We start from the raw sequence: 19,255 nt of genomic DNA, 5'->3' as shown, positions 1-19,255 counted from the left end.
CCTTTCCTTTCACTGCAATCTTTCAATTCCTCCTGAAAACACAGTCAATCTGAATGACTTGTCAATACTCACTTTCACCCCTCAGAATAATATAGTATTAGAAGCTACTCCCTGCTAGAGCAAAACATATATTCAAGCTAGAAAGTAGATTCATTTGGACAAATGACAAGTGGGAAATTTGCTTAACAGAATCTGGCTGCGATCTGAAAAACCCTCTGGGACATGAGAAGTATTCAAGAGAAGGATTAAGTCAGTGTATTTCGGTGATTAAACACACTGCAAACACTGGCTATAATGACAACCTGCAAGTCTGTCCATCAGATTCCCTTAGAAAAAGAAGAGTAAAATGTATGCATTAGTGTTACACTTGTAACAGCCTTATTCTGAATGATCCTTATTTATTTATTTCCCCAACTGCCTACAGAGGCTTCAGTTTCCTTAGGAATTTTCCAGAGTACTTTCTCTAAAATAAATGCATTGGAAAATGTGACTTGCCTAAAAAGTACTCGAGGAGTTGGCCTAATTTGTTAATTCTCCTTTCAGGACATTGATAGTAAATAACTTCAGAACCAGACGGCTTTTTATGGAAACAGAAAAATGTTCCTTTCTATTCTTATTCAGATGTTAAGTGTATTACTTCCTGGGCCCTGATTTTTCAATTACAATTAAAAATAAAGCTCTGGTTAGAATCTACAATTCAGAAAACCCCTAATTCCTTATCAGAACATGGAAAGATTTTTTTTTTTGTCAGCCACGATTACCTACAAGACACTTATTTCTTAGGCTATCACCTAGAAATTACATCCAGACAATGAGGCTCATGTCGCAGCCCCATTCAGCATGACTGAAATATCAACAGCACCTGTGTCATTGACTACAACAAACCACAGTCAAGTTTTACCATCTCAATTACTGACTACTGCTATTTAATAGAAGCCTTATTGCCCTATTGCATTGTCAGTGAGAGGCTTCATAAATTTCCTTAATGATTCCCCTTCCCATCATTATGATTAGTATTGCCAATTGTTAAGGACATTTTCTTCCTTTAAGGCTGATACAAATGATATTATCCTTAGGAGTAGTTTCCTTGATAATGTTCTTAGAGCATAACACAGTTAAAAATATCTTCTACAACACCTGCGAAAACTCTATTACAGCTTCATGTGTTTGCACTTGCCTATTGAGAGCATTCATTTTTATCCTTGGCTCAGGTGTGTTCTGAGCACACAGGTCATTCTTCTCTTTGGTTGGGCTGAGTATTGAATGGAGCAGCTGGTAAGGTGGTAGGTGAGTGATTGTGACAGGGACTGCCTGGGATAACAGGTCCTAGCTCTACTCAGAAAAAAAGAAAAGCCAAAATTTGAACTATGATCTTTTCCAGCTACACTGAAACCCCTGCCTATTTCTTTTGTTTTTGTTGGACATTACTCTGCTCTCCAGAAAAAAAAAAATGTATATTTGTTATGCTGAAACCAATCAATTTCCCTTGAAAGTTTGATTCTGAAAATGCACTTTTTTATTTTGTAGTTAAAAATTTTCTTCATTATAGCCATTTTCCAGCAGACACCATATTTTTATGTGGCTATAGAGCTTGCTTGTTACTGACATGTACAGCAAGATTTATGTCCATTATGCTTAAGGATTACATAAATGATTTAGATTTGAGAATTAATTTGCTTTATATTGTATTTTCTCCTTCATAGAACAAATAATTTTTATAGAAACACTTAAAGGAACATAAAGATCACCTGGGACTGCAGTCTACTCTTTGCAAATCTCCATCACCTGTGATGTGAGTTTCCTGCAAGGGAGTGTCTGCACAGCTGAGGCAATTTAGGTGGTTTTTTTTGGTGTTTTAAGATTTTAAAATGAATAAAGGAGGGCTACTTCTTACTTTCTTTTAAGTTTGATATGCCTCTAAGTAGAGTGGTCTATTCTTTTTCAGTTTGGTGTTAGACAAAAAGCAAAGTATCCAGTTCTAGGTGCGCTCTATCACAGGAGGATGCTAAGGTAGCTGTGTAATGAATCTTAACTCTTTACTTTTAAAAGATAATTTCATTGTTTAGCTAGAATTTGAAATTTTGAGAGTCTTTAAGATGTACGTGGAGGTCTGTAGTGTGGGATAGGTTTTCATGTATGTTTGATGCGAGCTGCTGATTTTAAGGACGTCAAGGATTATTGTTCTGAAAAGTCAACAGAATCAGGGTACTGTTAAGTAGGCTTAATAAGGGTTTATGTTAACTTTTTGCCTTTGAATTGATGTGTGTCTCAGGGATTTCAGCATGGTTTTTTCTTACTTTATTTATAACTTGAAGTGGTGCAATGTGTTCTGAACAGTCTGTGGTTAGCAGTCTCTCTGTTTCTGAGTACTGTAAGTGTACAGCATCCTCTTAAAAATAGAGCGCTACCTCCACTGACAGTTTGATGCTTCAGGGCAGAGTCTCAGAATGGAGCTGATGATCCTCCTGCAAGCAATCGGAGATGAAAGAAAGGACTAAATCATGGCATTTTAGATGATTTGGGGTGTAATATCTGAGAACATTTTGTGTAGTGGTAGGCCGTTGAAAAGCTCCACGTGACGTGGAATGTTTCAACTCTCAGTTAAGTCATACAGCTGTATATAATCTGAGATACAGAAGTAAGATTTAATCTCTGCACATAGAATGTAGGACAGATCCCTTAAGATCTCTACTAGAGACATCTCCTTTGAGGGTATATCTACTGAGGCACTTGCAAAATGCCTTGGATAAGCAAAAACATATTAGTACAGCGCATGCCACAGTATCTGCCAAAGCTGTGGGTAGTTTATGGAGAAAACTTAGATGAGAGTGAAATCTTCAAACATGATAATATGGCTATTCATAAAATGAGTGTCTGAAGTAGCACGTGGCCATAGAGGTGATTTGGCTCAACAAACTGCAGAGGTGTGTGTGGAGTTGTTGGTGAAGTGGACTGGTTCTTAATAAACTTTGTCTTGACAGTAATTGTAATTAAAAAGATTAAGGATTTATAGCATAAAGAACAAGCAAGGTGCTTGTGTATGTAATCTGCTAAGGAGAAAAATAAATAAAATGAAGGAAAAACAAGAATAATTCTTCACAAAAGTAAAATCAGAATGAAGAAAGATGGGGTCAAGATCAGGGATAATCTGGATCAAGATCCTCTTCCCTCCCTTTTTTTCCTCCCTTGTTTTCTGAACACTGCCCTCCCTCCCCCCATTCCAGAATCAACTGCTTTTAACCACGGTCAAGGAACTGAATTCTTCTCATTGTGCTTCTTTCTTTGAAATTCTCTGAATAGACCATATTTCAATATGACCTATTGAAAATGCTGAGGTTTTTATACTGGGACCGATCTCTCCTTACAGGATATTGATATTCTTCCTTTTATGAGAGGAAGCTACAGTGTTTCTAAATAACATATTTCAATTCCACAGATGAGATGCATAATTCCAAAAGACTCTTGCAGCACTCTTCAGTACATAATGAGCATTCTTTAAAATTCCCAGTAAAGTTATGCCCCTTAATAGCAGGAGGCCAAAAATAATCATAAAATGTGCTTTTCTAATGGTAGGGATGGGGAGAATCACATATGAAAATGAATGGCAGGGCTGCTACGTACTGAGTATATATTCTATGCAAAAATGCACTTTTCCTCCCAACTAAGAAAGAAGAGAGCCTCAGATGATGTGGCTTACAGAAAGCATGAACTTTAGACCAATATCTCACCATTTAAAAAGTTGAGGAAACTGAAGATAATCTTCATAAGCATCCCATGTTTTATCAGCCTAACTGAAATATTTTTGAAGTGGAATGCATCTTACAAATGAGACTTGAATAAGACTGTGTTCATTTAAAAGTACATGACAAGATAATTAGAATATTCTTGGAACAGAAGGGGGGAAACTTGAGATTTCTGTTTCCAAAGATTTCCATGGATAAGGTTGTGGATCAAAACTGTAAAAGAAAATGTTAAAAGTACTCATTGGCTAAAAGAGAAATAAAGGGATAACAAGTCAGGTTTTTTTGTTGTTTGTCAGAGATTCCAGTTCCTTCTTGTGTGTGGTGAGGTTTTCTTTGTTTGCTATGCTTGTTTGCTTTTTCTTCCCCTTTCAGTATCAGATAAACGTGGTTGTGATTTACCAGTTGTATCTAGAATGAGCTGGAGCTGTTCTGCACAGCGGTGACTAGTCAGCCAAATTATATAATTCATTAGCTTTCATGGCTATATCTCTACTGACTGTGATGAGAGTTTAGAAACCAGACTCAAATGCCTAACTTTGGGAGATGTGATCTCCAAATGGATCTTTGCCTGACAGACAGTACTGCAGAGACCTGTAATGATTATAAGCTGGTAGATACAGCTAATTTAGCATAGATTTAACAGTATCATTTTAAAATATTTATGTTCTAACGTTACTGAATGCTTTGAATATTTTTAGTATGAGAAAACCATGATGTTATTCTGATATTGCTACGTTTCAAAGTAATGTTTCAGTTGAAGGTGAAAAAAGTCGGTTCCCCAAAACAGCAACAACAAAGATCAGAGCAGAAAGTAGATGGCAAGACTGAAAGGCTATTGTGTATTTGTGTGCATTTTTTCCACTGGGAAAACCTAATTATTCTAACTTATCTGTCATAAGCAAAGAGTATTTTTAACATATACTTAAAATATCTTAAGCTCTTTAATTGTTCTTTGAATATATGTACAGGAGAACATTTTGGACATCACAAAGCATTCACTGTCGTAGCAGCAGTTGTCACATGCCTTCAACAGTAGGAGCCAGCATGAAGCTTCTCAAATTTAAAACTAAGGGACAGCCACAGCATTCAGGTAGCTATCATCAACCAAAACTGTGGGCCAAACCTGTAGTTACTAATCAGGGAGTAAATAGCTGCCCTGAAAATCTTTCCCTATTGGGAAAATAATCAATTTTGTTGAAATTATTAGATTTTATAAAAAATTTTTATTTGTTGGAGGCTGTAGTGCAGTGGAGTGGGGCATGCAGAAGTCAGCAGTAAGAAAACTGGTCCGAATGTCTGACTTTTCAGCCAGAATGAGCTCCAGATGGGTGTTCAAACCCACTGCGTTGATGGCAACCTGGGTTTATCACTTTTTCTCTTTTCTTGTGTCTTCTCCTGAAGTTGTCTTTTTGTTCCAATGTGGGATGAGAACTTCAATATTTTCTCATGAAACTGTGTGTTCCTGTCCTCTAGGGAGCCCTGGAGGACAGTGAATGATAGATACCTCAGAACCTTCAAAATACTCCACATTGCTGCTGTCAGCTCTGACAAACAGAATGCTATCAGCTGAGTTCCAAAGGATAGGTTAGCAGACCAGCTGATCCGTTACTGTGAACATGTTTATCATCTTCATTGTTTTCAAGATCATGAAATGGACAATTCCAGGGCATGGGCTCTGCTGCTGTGAGACTGAACTTCCAGCATCTGATCAATCTCTATAACATTTTCTAATACAAATGCCATGGAGATGACTTTGGAGGAGGTGGGGAGGTGTCAGTCTGCAACTTTATGAAGGCCTATTTAGTTTTTACAATAAAATTCTGAAGTAATTATAACTGGATAGCTTATTTAATAGTAAAATATCATTATATAATGAAATTGAGTTATTTTAATGAACATGTCATGCTACTGTAGAGGGGAAGAAAATTTGAAGCTTAACATAAGAGACATCCACTAGGGGATAATAAGCATCGTTCAGTGTAAAGAAGCTCCTCAACATCACCCTATTTTCATCATTCTGCCTTTGAATCTTGGCATCAGAAAAACCTTCCTTATGGTTGACTAAGAACAGATGGATCTCCCATTGGAATCTGTATTATCCAGCCAGAAGTCTTGCTTTTAAGCTGCATGAGGCAAGGGGTAGTCTGTAAAGTTAAGTCAGCTGCCAATCTCAGGAACAGAGATCACAACAATGGGAGGAAGCTGCACTTCTGATGTACTTAGGTGTTAGGAAGAAATTCATTAGATCTAAATGCTGCTCTTAAAAGCTCTACCTTCAGTGAACAGTCACTTTTGTTCTCTGCTGGCCCTGTGCCACCACTCCTTGGGATATCTGGGCCACATATCCAACAGCAAAAAGCACTTAGCCTTTGTATGTAGACTACAGAGGCCTTGCAAGGATAGATCACAAAAACTGGTGGAATGATAAACCAGTGGCATCTCTCTAGCTGAGTGAGGTCAGAATTAATACACTGATGCTCACCAGTAAATCAGTCGTGGTGGGCTTTAATAGATTCTCAGTTTGCTTGAGCACTGTTTTTTCTCATAGCTTTCAATGTTTGTTAATTAAATTAGAGATGTAATAAAGAGCCTTTTTCTCCTCTCAATTTCTTTTTTGTTGTTCAAGTACTTGATTAAAATAAATACCTAACTTTTAAACTTAGTTCATGCTGTTGAAAGTGACAACAAATTGAAGTATAGCAGTTGTTTCTGAGAGCTTACAGAGCACAGGTAAATTGTTTGATGGCTCTTTACTTCCAGAGGACTTAGAATAGGATAGGTTTCCATACTGAAACTTGAGATTGTTCTCCTGCATGTTAAAATGAAGCAACTTTGCCACAGAGAAAGCTTTGTACTAGTTTTATACTTATTAGGTAGTTCTGTGGAGCTGTGAGGTACCTTTTAATACTGTTTAAACCAGCAAGTTTTTCCTTTGTTTAAGAAACAGGCATTCAAGTCATGGTTGTGTAATCTACATTCAGGACTCTAATTTCCCATGTCGCACTCTATAAAATCAGGATAATAGTCTTTCACAGAGATGGCATAAAGGTAGATACCTTATTGATTGTGCAGTTAGGTAATGGGCATTTATGAGCATCTAAAATGGATTGATAAGTTCTGTGATAAACCCCAAACTTTTCACTGCAGTTGGGAATGGTTTGTAGCTGAGAAGAATTCAGCCTGCAAATAGGATCCTCATGTACATACCAGGGAACTGCTGATTCTGCTACCTTTGCAGCAGAAAAACAGGAATACATTAAACAAGGTCATGATTGTGCCTAAGCACAAAGAGTCTCTAGTTTACTTGTAAAGAGAGTGGAACAAGCTTGCAGCAGTTTAGGGAACAGTGTCTTGGGAAAAGCAGGAGTATGAGGAGCTGTTTGCTGGCAGGCTGAAGCTGTTCAAACACAGCTGCCTTTGCTGGAGATCTGAAAGGGGCATTACACCTGTGAGTTGTAAAAATTGCTTCTGATGTTGCTGTCAAGGCACCTGCTCAGGCATACAAATAATTGTGAATAAATCAGCCCTGGAATTTGTATTCTCTCTTGTTATCTGCTTATTTCAGTGAACTAATTGCAACACCTGGAATCAATTCTTTCTCAGCCATTGGGAAATTACTGCAGTATCTTTCCCCAGAGTTTACTACTTTTATATGTGAGCATTGTTTGATAACTTTTTCTTAGCACTGTGATTACGATTTCCACGTTTCATGCATGTGGGCACCTAAGTTCTACAGAACTAGGAGAACCTACCAGGTACTCTTTGCCATCAGTGTAATCCTTCGACGTTGAAAGGAACATGGTAAGCAAAATGGGAAGGAACACACCAGTCTAGTGGTTTGAGGGGCTTTCAGTAGCTAAAGTCAAAACTAGCCTGAGAGGTTCTCTTCCTGTCCTTGTGTTTAAACCTTTTTTTCTTTTTTTTCTTTTTTATATGTATTATCTAAACTGCTCTGCAGAGGCAACTACTTGACTTTAACACTGTAATCCTTTGCTTTAGGGCTTACACTTGGCATGGATGTTTCAATGCTTTTTCATCTGGAAGATGCTGGAATGTCACAGTACGCTGAGAACAAAATACTGTAGAAATTGGAGCCCTTCCCTTAACTGAAATTCCTCTGGATACTTGCATATATTGGTGGGATTTACTTACACTCTGCTTTCATGAGGGTATCTTAAAATATCTAGAATTCTCTGATGACATAATAAACCTTAACTACTTCTTTTGATAGTAATTTGTTTTAACTGGAAATTATTCTTACTTCGATGATCAGCTGAAATGCAGACCATACTCAAGTGAGTTTGTTGAAGATGGATATCTTTTAATATAGTAATTTCAGACCTATAACTGTGTAAGCTAAACCTGTAATGTTATGGCTTAGTAAGGCAGGACATTTATTTCCCTTGAACAGGATGTGATATTCAGTGGTTAGTATTTTTCTTTCTTCTTTTGTGTTTGCTATCATTAAACTCGAGTAATGACATCTTTACGCTGGGAGTTACCTGCAAGTGAAGTGTAGAGTGGGGGTTCTACAAGTGACTATTTTTTTTTTTAAGTGCTAAGTTTTATGGAATTTCCAGAAAAAGCTGAGTATCTGCTGCTTTGGAATTTCTGTGTAAATGAATTCAGGAAACTCTGAAGTCAAAACAGTGTTTGAAATGTGAGGTAAGGTAATACAAAATTATGTTTTATGTTATTCAGACCTGAATGCAGTTAGGAAAGAAATCTTATACATAGCACTGGGTTTCTTGGTCTTAGTGTTGACATGAAGAGTTCAACTGCTGCTTTTCATGGTACGACTTCGGAAGATCCATCGGTACAAAAAATGTTGGCACTGTGTCTTTGCTGCAGGAAGTGATATCATATCAGCTTTTTCATGAAACAACTAACCTCTGTTCTGATAACTCTGGAAGGCTGTTTCAGAATCTTACATGGCTTTAGAATGTCTGTCTTAAATTTAAAATATTTATGACTAGTTTATACTGAGTAGTATGAGTTTTTTCTCTAATTTCTTTCTCTTGTGAGGTTTTATCTTGAGAAGCAGGAAAGTAACTAGAGAACACGTGCATGACCTGATCTTTGACATCCATGCTTAGACTGTTTTTCAAACAATGTTTGTATTACCTTTTTCCAGTTCAAAAAAACCTTTTACATATAGATTAGTTTTAAAGATCACTGAAGTGTAAATAAATAGAAACGTTTTGATTGAACACTGAATGTACTGTAACTTCAACAAGTAATGTTTATCCAGTTAAAGTTGTAGGATTTCCTTAGCTTATAATAGTGTACTTTTTAAACTATGATATTTTCTGAACTTTATGAGCTCTTGAAGCAAATCTATTCAACTTCTGGCCGTGGTATTATAATGATGTATACCACAGCTAAGGTCATGATTTTTCCTTTAGCTAGGAAAATAGATAAATTCTATGATTTTTAGTGTTCAGAAAAACATTCTATAGTAGAAGGATGAAATGACCTGAAACTTTGAAATGTGGTTAGAGTAAACCAGCTGTAACACTTAGAACAGCCAATGTACTGAACAACATAATATTATCAATTACTCAAGAAAAATAGATAAAAAATGTTACAAAGCTTATAAGTATGGTAGCGGGAAGTTGCACCAATGATGAAAGTTATGGATTGCTATTAATATTTGCAAATTGGGAACCAAAGGTAACAAGTTATTTCGCTGATGATTTTGGAGACGTACCATAGATTTCATTCTGTAAAATAATATTATCTGGAAGATATGCATCGCTTCTTGTCCCAGGTTGGAGTGACAACCTTCATGTGATTTGTTGAGTCTATTAGAGCAGCTGTGGCATTTCACTGTGTAATGGCACAAATGCACATGCAGTTGCGCTTCAGAACAAAGCAGTCCTTTACAGTGCTGCAGACGGCTCACCCTGTGACACTTCTGCATTGATTAGCACTATTCCTTGGGATTTATTTTGCTCTGTGATTGCTGAGAGATGATTTATAAATCTGTGAGGCATGCCTTGACAGTAGAGAGCTGTCTAAAACTATCCTGAACTTAGAAGTTTCTATTACTTATTATGGAAATATTGTGAAGTCTTATACAAAATCACTTGTTTTCAATTTGGCAATACTAAATATTTAGTTATCCTTTCTAGCCACAGATGTTCCTGTTCATTGCAGGGAAGTTGGACTAGATGCCCTTTAAGGGTGCCTTCCCACTCAAGCAATTCTGTGTACTGCCACAGGATTTTTATGCCATGAAGTTTCCAGCTTTGTTTTTCTGTCTCAGAAATTGCTCTGGAGGAAGAGAAATCCTTCCCTGTTGGTTTCATCACTGCTTTGTGTAAATCTTCCAGCAAACGTTACAGTTTATGCACTGACTTGAGCATCACCCACTTGCTGTTTGACCAAGGCATGAATACTAAGTATGGCATTTATACTCAAGTCATCTTTTTGGCACCAAGTGTGCGTTACCAATAGTAGCACAGAACTACTTATCAAGAAAGATGATCTTGCTTTTATAATTTTGGCTGGGAGTGAATCAATAAAGACATGTCATGTGACTTAAGAGGTGAAACCAGTATTTAAATCAAAGTCTTTTGATGAGCCAAGAATTTTGGATTTCTTAAAATGTGTAAAGGACATTTAAAAAAATAAAGAAAATGCTTGTCTGGCTCTTTCTAGGTGTCTGTCAAAACATTTGCAGGCACCAGAATAGTTCTACTATACAGAAAATATTATCTTCTGGTAAAACCGTATGACCGAACAACATCTACTGATTGCTGTTAAGGGATCTCCATAAATGATGGTGGTGAATGATAGAATTTCTGTGGAGAACAGGTTTACTAAGCATGCCATAGATTACTATTAAGGATGACAGCTACAACAAAAGATGTGAGACTAACTGGGAAACAAGATTTCCCAGGATTTGCTCTTGCTCATGTTTGTGAGAAAGGAAAAAGCAATGCTATTTTTTCACTGGAGTTCTCATTCATTTAAAATGAAAATTCTATATGAGCTAGCTCTCTTCAAGTGAGCTAAAGAGAGAGTGCACCTCTGCTGCTGACCTTTTGTGATCCTATAGTCCTAAGGTTCCCCAATCCAACTCTAGCATTAGATTCCAACTTCTTGCAGGTTGATTTTGTTGGTGCCTTCTTTTGCTAGTGTTAATCATCACACCTCATGTTATTTTTTTTCCTGTTGATAGTTTTGCTGGTGCCAGGCAGGACAGCATCAGGGTCTCCCCTTGCTTTGAGGTGGGTACTCTTTGCAGCCTGAATGCAAGGAAGTTGAGAGAAAGATAAAGCAAAGCATTTCTAGGAACAAAGATGACAAGAGATAAAAATGAAGAGTTACCAGGAATATTGCAGTGCGTGAGTTAACTTAGGATCTTTTCCACTACAACCTCAAAACCAGGCTTTGGTACCCTTGCTCCTCTCAAAGGGGGATAAGAACAACTTCACGCAGTATCTATCCACCTGAAGCAAGGATTTACCTGTACAAAGGTCAAGCAGTCACATACTTTTCAGATCACTGCAAAAGTGAAATGCAATACAATTAAATGTATTCCTCCTTAATGCAAATAAAACACAGCTTGAAAAAAATGTCAGTAACTGACACTATCAAATCATTTGAAAAAATATTGTTTCTTTAATAACTAGCATACATAAAATAATTTTCAAGAAGCAGCTATAGATCAGAATTCTCTACTGTCTTATCATAAGCCTTGGAAAAGAGCTTATGTTGTAAAATACAACTGTCAGGGAAAAAAAATTGCAAGTTTGTACTCCTTGTAGATTTAATTAAAGGCTCTTCCAGGTAAGCCAAATCCTCCTGGGGTGGTTGCAGATGTTACTGCACCTAGAATAGAAGTAAATGTATCATAGAGTTAACAGTCTGCATAATACCTTAATCTACTAAGTCTTGCCTTCTCTGCTTCCTTCCTTGGAAGTTCAGCAAAATACCTCATTCTTCTCACAGATGTGTTTTGTGAGTCTTTAGAGCTGTCAATACTTTGCAAACACTGTGGTCTGTAGTGACTACTTGTACTGTGACTGGGGGTCACATTCTATCTCTGTTTATTTGGGATTTTAAGTAGCTAGTGTATAAGGGATCTTTTTACATTACATGAAGATACAAGAAAATTGTACTAAGTAATACCTGGTGGAAAGTGGAAGATTTTTGTTCAGATATCCAGAAGACTTGGTAATTTAAGGAACTTGAAGGTATTGCTTATTTTCAAACATCTATATGCAAACGTCAAAGCATGAGCTTTCCCATCCCTCCTTTCTCTTCTCTAACTAGGGAGGGTTGAAATCAAATGGGTTTTCTTGCCTCTGCGTTCTTTGCTTTTCTGTATGACTGCAAAGTGAAATAAGGAACGTTTTTCATGTTTCATCAGCCTGATGAACAAAACAGTCCAACCAATTTCAGTAAGACTTTTGTCTATGATAGACACCATTTTTTATTCAACAGTCCTTCAAATAGGCCCTTTAAAACATAGATCTAAAGTTCCTCACTTGAAATATTCAAGGAGATGCATTATTTGTGAACATGTAGAATTATTTTGACAATCAAACAATGCTCACTTTTGTTATTTTTTATTGTTCTTGCAACATCTTGGTATCTAAACATCTAAAGAATTACTGTTGATATAAATTTAGTCTCTCATTACCATGTAAGCACTGCACAGAGCATACATGAAGGCTTCTATGATCAGAGCAAGCTGTTGCACTGTGTTTGGAAGACTTCCTTCACCAACCATTTGTAAGTTAACATTACTGTTTCTGGGAAAAGTCCTTCCTTGTAGCTGGCTTCTAATGTGTTCTGAAAATATTTTTTAGAATGTGCCTTTTTCTGAGCTCTTAATTTATACTGCATTTTCTGAGCCCTTTAAGATCTGTTTTGATTTTTGATATCATAATGTCAAGGATATACCAAATTCCTAATGCTTAAGTTTGTAGTGACTACTGCTAGGCCTTAACTAATTGTGTTGCACTGACTATGCATAGACAGCTATTCCTCACCTTGAATCACTTCATACTTAAGTTCATTTTCATTTGCCAATTTATTATCCAGTTTTTAAAATCTTATGCATGTCTTTGCAGTCAGTCTTCAGCTCTTCTATTTTGAACAATATAATTTCATCATCTCTGTCACAACATTATTTTTTTCCTTTTCCATGTGATCTGTTTTTAATGTTGAACAGCATGTAACCCAGCACATGTGAAACCCTGTTCACAGCCTGTCTGTTATGAAAATTCACCTCATTCAATCTTCAAATTGTATACTCATGTTAGGACCATTCTTTTATCCCATGACTACTTAGTTTCTTTAAGAGGCTTTGAAAAATTAATCTTGTTGAAAGACTTGAAGCTGACTCTATCAGCTAGATCTCTCTTATCTGTGACCTTGCTAACTATTTTAAATGCCACTTCCCAAACCTAACAGTGCCCTTTCATTCTTATAAAGACTGCTTTACTTTGTCTGACATCACATTTAACAATGTTCTTTTTAATGTGGCATGGGAATTTTTTATTGTTTTTCCACACTTTCCCACTTATGATACTTTCTGCTACCTTTCCTGGTGCACGTCAATCTTACTGGTGCTTATTTTATGAGATTTTTATCTGGAATCCCTTTTCAAAAAGTTAATGTTTTATTATGTTTTTTCTTCTTCCAAATAGAGTGAATGCAATTAAAACTTATCTGTGTGTACACCAAGTCATTTACAACTGGCCACCTGGATACTGCCAAGCAACTTTTGGCAGTATGTAACTCAGCATTTTGAACCCCAGTAGTATTGAGTTCAGTACTGTGTAGTTACACTGCTACAGTAATGACCTCTGTGTTTTTGAAATTGGCTTGTAGATCCAAATAAGTGAGTTGCTGTTAAATCTTGATTGCAGTGTAGAAATACCTGGGAGCTTTCCTGAAGAAGAGATCTTAATTTCATCTTCAACTCTTTAGAGAAGTATTCTAGTTATGAGGCTAGCATAAGGGAGAAACCATTCCAGGCACAGCTTGCCTTTGGTGAATGCATGTAGCTTAAGGGTATAGTGAGAGCGCTTAGAATCAGGCCTAGAAAAACTGTTAAGGGAATGCTTTTTGATACAACCCTTTCCATGTTTTATCTTCTTATCTTGTGAAGGGTCAGAAAAGAAGCTGTACTCTCAACCAGCAAAGGGGCTTCCTCCAGGATTAGGCAGAGTTGAAAATATTGATTTCTGCTTGAGTGATGGCTAAGCTCATAAATATCTATAAAAGTGGGACTGGGTACCTTTGAAGAGTAGTGTGAAGTTCATGTTTGTTTTCACAATACTTGTATAAATGAAAGTCAGAGTGCTTATTCAGGTTTGTCAGCAGGATGGCAACTATTTCATCCAATAAACTGAACAACATGCCCATACAATGTACACTAAACTCTTTCTTCTGTTTGGAGGTCATAGCCAGTTGCTCAGCTGTTCCAGTAGCGATGATCTATGTTGCAAGGCTTCCTTTGGATGATGAAGTAGAGAGCTGGGGAGGGCAGGCTTATCTGAGAGTCAGCAATGAACAAAACTATTTTTCTGATGTGTACCATGCACTCTTGTGGTTGTAAGTGCATAAGAACCTGATCTTTGTTCTGTTCATGAGATTGAATGTCCTTACCATATCAAGGGACATACTTGGATTTAGTTCCAGGTTAAAAAATTTGAAAGAGTCTAAATGGAGAGTCACAGTTCTTTTTAGGCTGGCTGGTAGTAAAGCAAAACTGTCCTGTTCTCTTGATATGTCTGTCTTGCTGAAAGATAATGTCATCGTTCCTTCTTTTCCTGTCATGTTAGGTCAGTAAAAACCAGAATTTACTTGGCTCAGAACTTTTACCCTACAAAGATTAGAAAACAACCACCCAAAATCGAAGTATGATCTCTCCTATGGTTATCATAATTTTTTTTTTTTTGTGAGGTAAATGAATACTTAAGTTCTTTGCTTAGTATTTACTGGAAAAATGTCAAGATATCACTTTGGGTTGTGATGTACATTATGCTGAGGATCTGATTCATCAAAGCTTCTTGGTTTACAAATCAATCATGGTTATTTTGTCCAGAATTTCAATGGAAGTTCAAAATTCAGCAACAAATAGCAAAATACTGTACCAGGTCTTAGTCTCTCCTTTTTCTTTCTTTCTTTTTTTTTTTTTAAATGAATTAGTACATTGGGCTTAATTATTGTTCTGTTTGTTAGCTGAATGACCTCTATCAACTTTGGGAGCTTTTTTGAAATGAAAGAAAGGATTTAGATACTTAAATCCAGAAGAGGATTCAGGGATGTGAGTCCCCAGTTAATAGTGGTATTGCTCTCCAGCCTAGCTTAATATGTCTAGACAATAATTAGAGAATAATTAAGACTCTTCTTTCCTGAAAGCTGGTTCAAGGCTTTTCAATGGCATGAGCCAAATCTGAAATTCACTGTTCCCACCTACCTCCCCACATCAAAAGTGGGGGGAGCATGGGGAGCGGAGATTACTTTATGGCTTTGATGTTTGAGGGAACTGGGAAGTTTTGATAGTTTGGTAGTGGAATTAACAGCTCCCCCTTGCACACATCCCTCCTGAGCTATTCACTGAACCCTCCACATATCTTCTCTCATAGTGTTTCTTAGTTTACTATTTCATTAAAATCCCACCCAAAAGTAAACTTGTTACAGAAATGGCATAAGTATTTTGGTGTATGGTGGGGGACCAGATCTGGGAGGAAACTATGCTTTATTGCTTTTGCAGCGGGGAGGACTGAGTAACACTGCTTATGGCTGGTGGAGCCACAGAGGAAGCATACTCAGAAATGTGAACAAAAAATCTTACGCATGTTGTCAAATGGCTCTCTGCATGTTTGCTGTAAAACTTGTTAATCAAGAAATGTATTTTTGACACCTGCTTTGAGAAATGTAAGTATCTGTCTTTAACAGTGCATTGTCGAACTGAATCTGACAGTTAGTTGTTGTTTTTTTTTTTTTTTTGATAACCCTAGTGGAAAGAAGAGGTATATTTCATCTTTGCACTGGGCTGGTGAAAAGATAATTCAGCAAGTGAGTGGGTTTATCTGTTTAAAACTTTTGCTCAAGCACTTGGTGGGATAAAGACTTCACTAGTGGCACACCACAACCACCTAGACAAACTTTAACACCAGGATCCTGAGCATGGTGGCATACTGTCCAGCAACAGCTGAATGATGCTCTGGTATCTCCATGTTATAATTTCTCAGTTCCTGCCTAGATTTGTTCTTTTATTCATACCTCATGTTTTAGTGATTTGGTTTATTTTTAAATTGTCATGAGAAATAAGTATCTAGGAATAGAGGAGTAGTACTTCCAGAACAACTGGAATCCATCAGAAAGGCACTACCTGAGTGCAGAATAACCTTCCTTACAAGTTACATGCTTCTCTGATGGAGGTTGTATGTATATGACATGGCAGTCCTTAGGAAAACTGTTGATGAGAATCTGAAACAAAATCTGTTCTAAACAAGTCTGTGTTCCCTTTGATTTATCAGGTCCATGCAGTAGAACTCAACTGTTCTGAATAAGTGTGATGCGAGAGAATTTCCAAACAGATTAGCTAATGAGGTTAAGACAGGCAGTGATGAAAGCATGACGATAGAAAGGAGCAAACGAAGTAAACACAAGGCAAATAGAATCTTCTTGGCTGCAAGTAACTCAGTGTAGGTCCTGTGAAAGAAAAGGGAGTCCTAGAACTAAGTGAATCATTTCTGATCTTGAATTCACTGAGACTAAGTAAAATAGTAGTAGTTTCTTCCCTAAAAGGGGTAGATTAATTAAAGATACAGCTATACTGATATGTGGGTTAAGATCACAAGCTTTAAAAATAATAAGACTATGCTAGCTGTTTTGTTACAGAAATAGTAGAGAAGTAAATAGTGCTTCACAGTGAAAGCTTATTCATAAAGTTTGTGAGTGGGAGAAAGATTCCTCCTTCCACAAGATTTGATGTTTAGAAAGATCTTCCAATTTTTTTACTGTAGTAATTCTCATGAATATTTGGGGAGGAACATATTGGCAAGAGATAGCGTTAGGGTTCAGTAGTTAAAGGAGGCCACTGTCTTCTCTGGGAAGAACGTGCTGTTTTAACATGGTATGGTGGAAGCTTGGGACTGAACATCTTAAACATTAGCAATATGGCCCATCTGTTTATGAACATCGCTTTTTCTTAACTTCAAAGTTAATAGCATATTTCTCTTAACCTTTGTCTGCAGCTCCAGTATAATGGTTTTCTTTATCAGTGATTTTCATTTGCATTCTTTACATCTTATTCATTCTACTACCCTTTGATATCAGCCAACTGTTTATTCCTGAGAAGAATAAAAGATGTGTAATAAGGGCAAAAACAAGTCTCAAATTAAGGCTGTATCAGCTCAAACTTCTCAAATGTTATTAATAATTTAAGGTCAAACTGCTAATCAGTTGGATCTTGTGAGTGTGCATGTGGGACATCTTAGTCAGAATGCTCTGTAAAATTGGCTGTGTAGGTTAATCCTCTAGGAAGGATTTGTAAGCTGGAAGAGGAAACATTTTCCACTAAGTCACCTGTTGCTTAAAGGGCACTCAAGTACACTAATCAGCTTATGTATCATATGGGTAGAATGGCTGACAGAACGTAAGGAATTTTACCTGTGGGAGAATTTACTCTAGTAAAGATATAAATGCTAAACTGGAATTACATCTGCATTACAATGAAGGCTACAAAACTACATTTCCTGAATACTGGGGATATTCTTTGACTCTAGCAGCAAGTACAGTAGCTAAACTTGGAGGAAAGAAGTTGGGATTCAGATCTAAGTAACTATTTCACCAATATTGTGTTATTATTATGACTTTTTTTTGCCAACTTTTGAGGTAAAAATTTAATCATGATCATATTTGTTTTGAGTGTACTTTTGACTTTAGCAAATTCAAGAAAGATATATATAGCTTGCAAATTCAAGAATATGTTTTGAAAAGCTTTGTGTGAATATTTATTTATAAAGATCTAAAGGGCAAGTGTCAAGAGGATGGAGCCAAGCTCTTTTCTGTGATATCCAGTGTTATAACAAGAGGCAACGAGTGCAGACTGGAAATACAGGAAGTTCCATCTGAATGTGAGAAAGAACTTCTTTACTTTGATGGTGACAGAGGATGGGAACAGGACGCCCACAGAAGTTGTGGAGCTTCCTTTGCTGGAGATATTCAAAACCTACCTGGATGCTTTCTTGTGCAGCCTATTCTAGGGAATGTGTTTTAGCAGTGGGGTTGGACTAGGTGATCTTCAGAGATCTCTTCCATCCCCTATGGTTCTGTGATTTATTTATGTTTTAGGAACTTTGTGTTTTCACTTTGACTGTCACTTCAATTCTCTGAAGAGAGGGTCTTCGTGAACTTGTATAGGTAAATATACTGAGATGTTAACAGTAAAAACTGGAATTCAGTGTTCACTCTGTTGTATATACTGACTTATTAAGGATAAGATATCTCCAAAGGGTTTTATCACTAAAACCTTGAGGAGTGCTTGGCAGATCAGATTACACTACGCACTTTTCAATTAGTTCTGTTTTAAGTTATGTGATAAGTGCATGCATAGGACTCCTGAGTGTTTCTGCTCAACAATGCATTGAATGCTTCCTGTTGTTTTTTTCCCTTCCACTCTGACATGTTATCATACCACATTTAGTGCCTGGGGAAACTCAGGACTGGAACTATGATTTTAAGATTTGGATTTTGGCATTTCCATGTAATTAAAATACTCAGATGAAGCTCAAGACTTCTCTCATTTAAAAGAATTTCAATACTTCAATGGAATAAATCTTCCTTGGAAACAGATTTGTTTAGCTATTTACTTTCTCTGGGGTTTGTAATGTTACTTTGCTATCTTGCATGTTGCTTTCAGGTCCTATATATATTATACTAATAGATAATAATATAATATATATGTTGTCCATTTCAGTGGTTGCAGTAGACACTGAAGGTATCTTAAAACATTTACTGATGGTCTTAAGCAAGGAACGCTACGGAAACATTTTTATGCAACTTTCATGGAGGAAAAAGTTGCAGAGGAGAGGGAGAAACCTTCTTGTTTCTACGGTGCTTTGAAAAACAACTCTTTAACAAAGAACTGAGACTGAAGATGTTTGAGAGATGCAACTAAACTGATAAAAAAATCGTGCATTTTCTTTGCCACAAAGATGTCAAAGTATAAAACTCTAGTATAATGGCTTCAGGAATGCCCTCTGTCACTCAGTGTCTTATTTTCCCCACCTGATGAATTAAGATAATCAAGTCTTTGCCTTTTCAAGTACTCTGCTCTTCAGTGCTGGGAAGCATTTAAATTAGTCTAAAATAGTAGCAGAAATACCAAATTATGTGAAGTGTGAAAGAACAAACAGATGTAATTGGTTTTTTGACATGCTTTTTTAAATAATTATTTCAAAAATACATATTTCTAAGGAAAAAATCAAACTAGGAGTAGTAATGCTAGTTTCTTTCTTTTTCCATAGTTGATACTG

At 36.7% G+C, this 19,255-nt stretch overlaps 1 long non-coding RNA gene across 3 annotated transcripts; it reads left to right on the top strand.

Moving 5' to 3' along the window:
• Positions 1,905 to 19,123, top strand: LOC110398791. Of its 3 annotated transcripts, XR_002438616.1 has the most exons (4): positions 1,905 to 2,010; positions 4,712 to 4,833; positions 7,743 to 7,880; positions 18,697 to 19,123. It is a non-coding gene; the product is annotated as an uncharacterized LOC110398791 (long non-coding RNA). The 3 variants fall into 3 exon arrangements; XR_002438617.1 differs by lacking the exons at positions 4,712 to 4,833; positions 18,697 to 19,123 and adding an exon at positions 7,427 to 7,544 and having other exon boundaries at positions 7,743 to 7,945; XR_002438615.1 differs by lacking the exon at positions 18,697 to 19,123 and having other exon boundaries at positions 7,743 to 7,945.

Source organism: Numida meleagris, chromosome 4, assembly GCF_002078875.1.
Source record: "Numida meleagris isolate 19003 breed g44 Domestic line chromosome 4, NumMel1.0, whole genome shotgun sequence".
In the NCBI taxonomy this organism is placed as follows: Eukaryota; Metazoa; Chordata; class Aves; order Galliformes; family Numididae; genus Numida; species Numida meleagris.
Note: the sequence above shows the minus strand (reverse complement) of the source record. Positions and strands in the feature narration are given on the sequence as shown.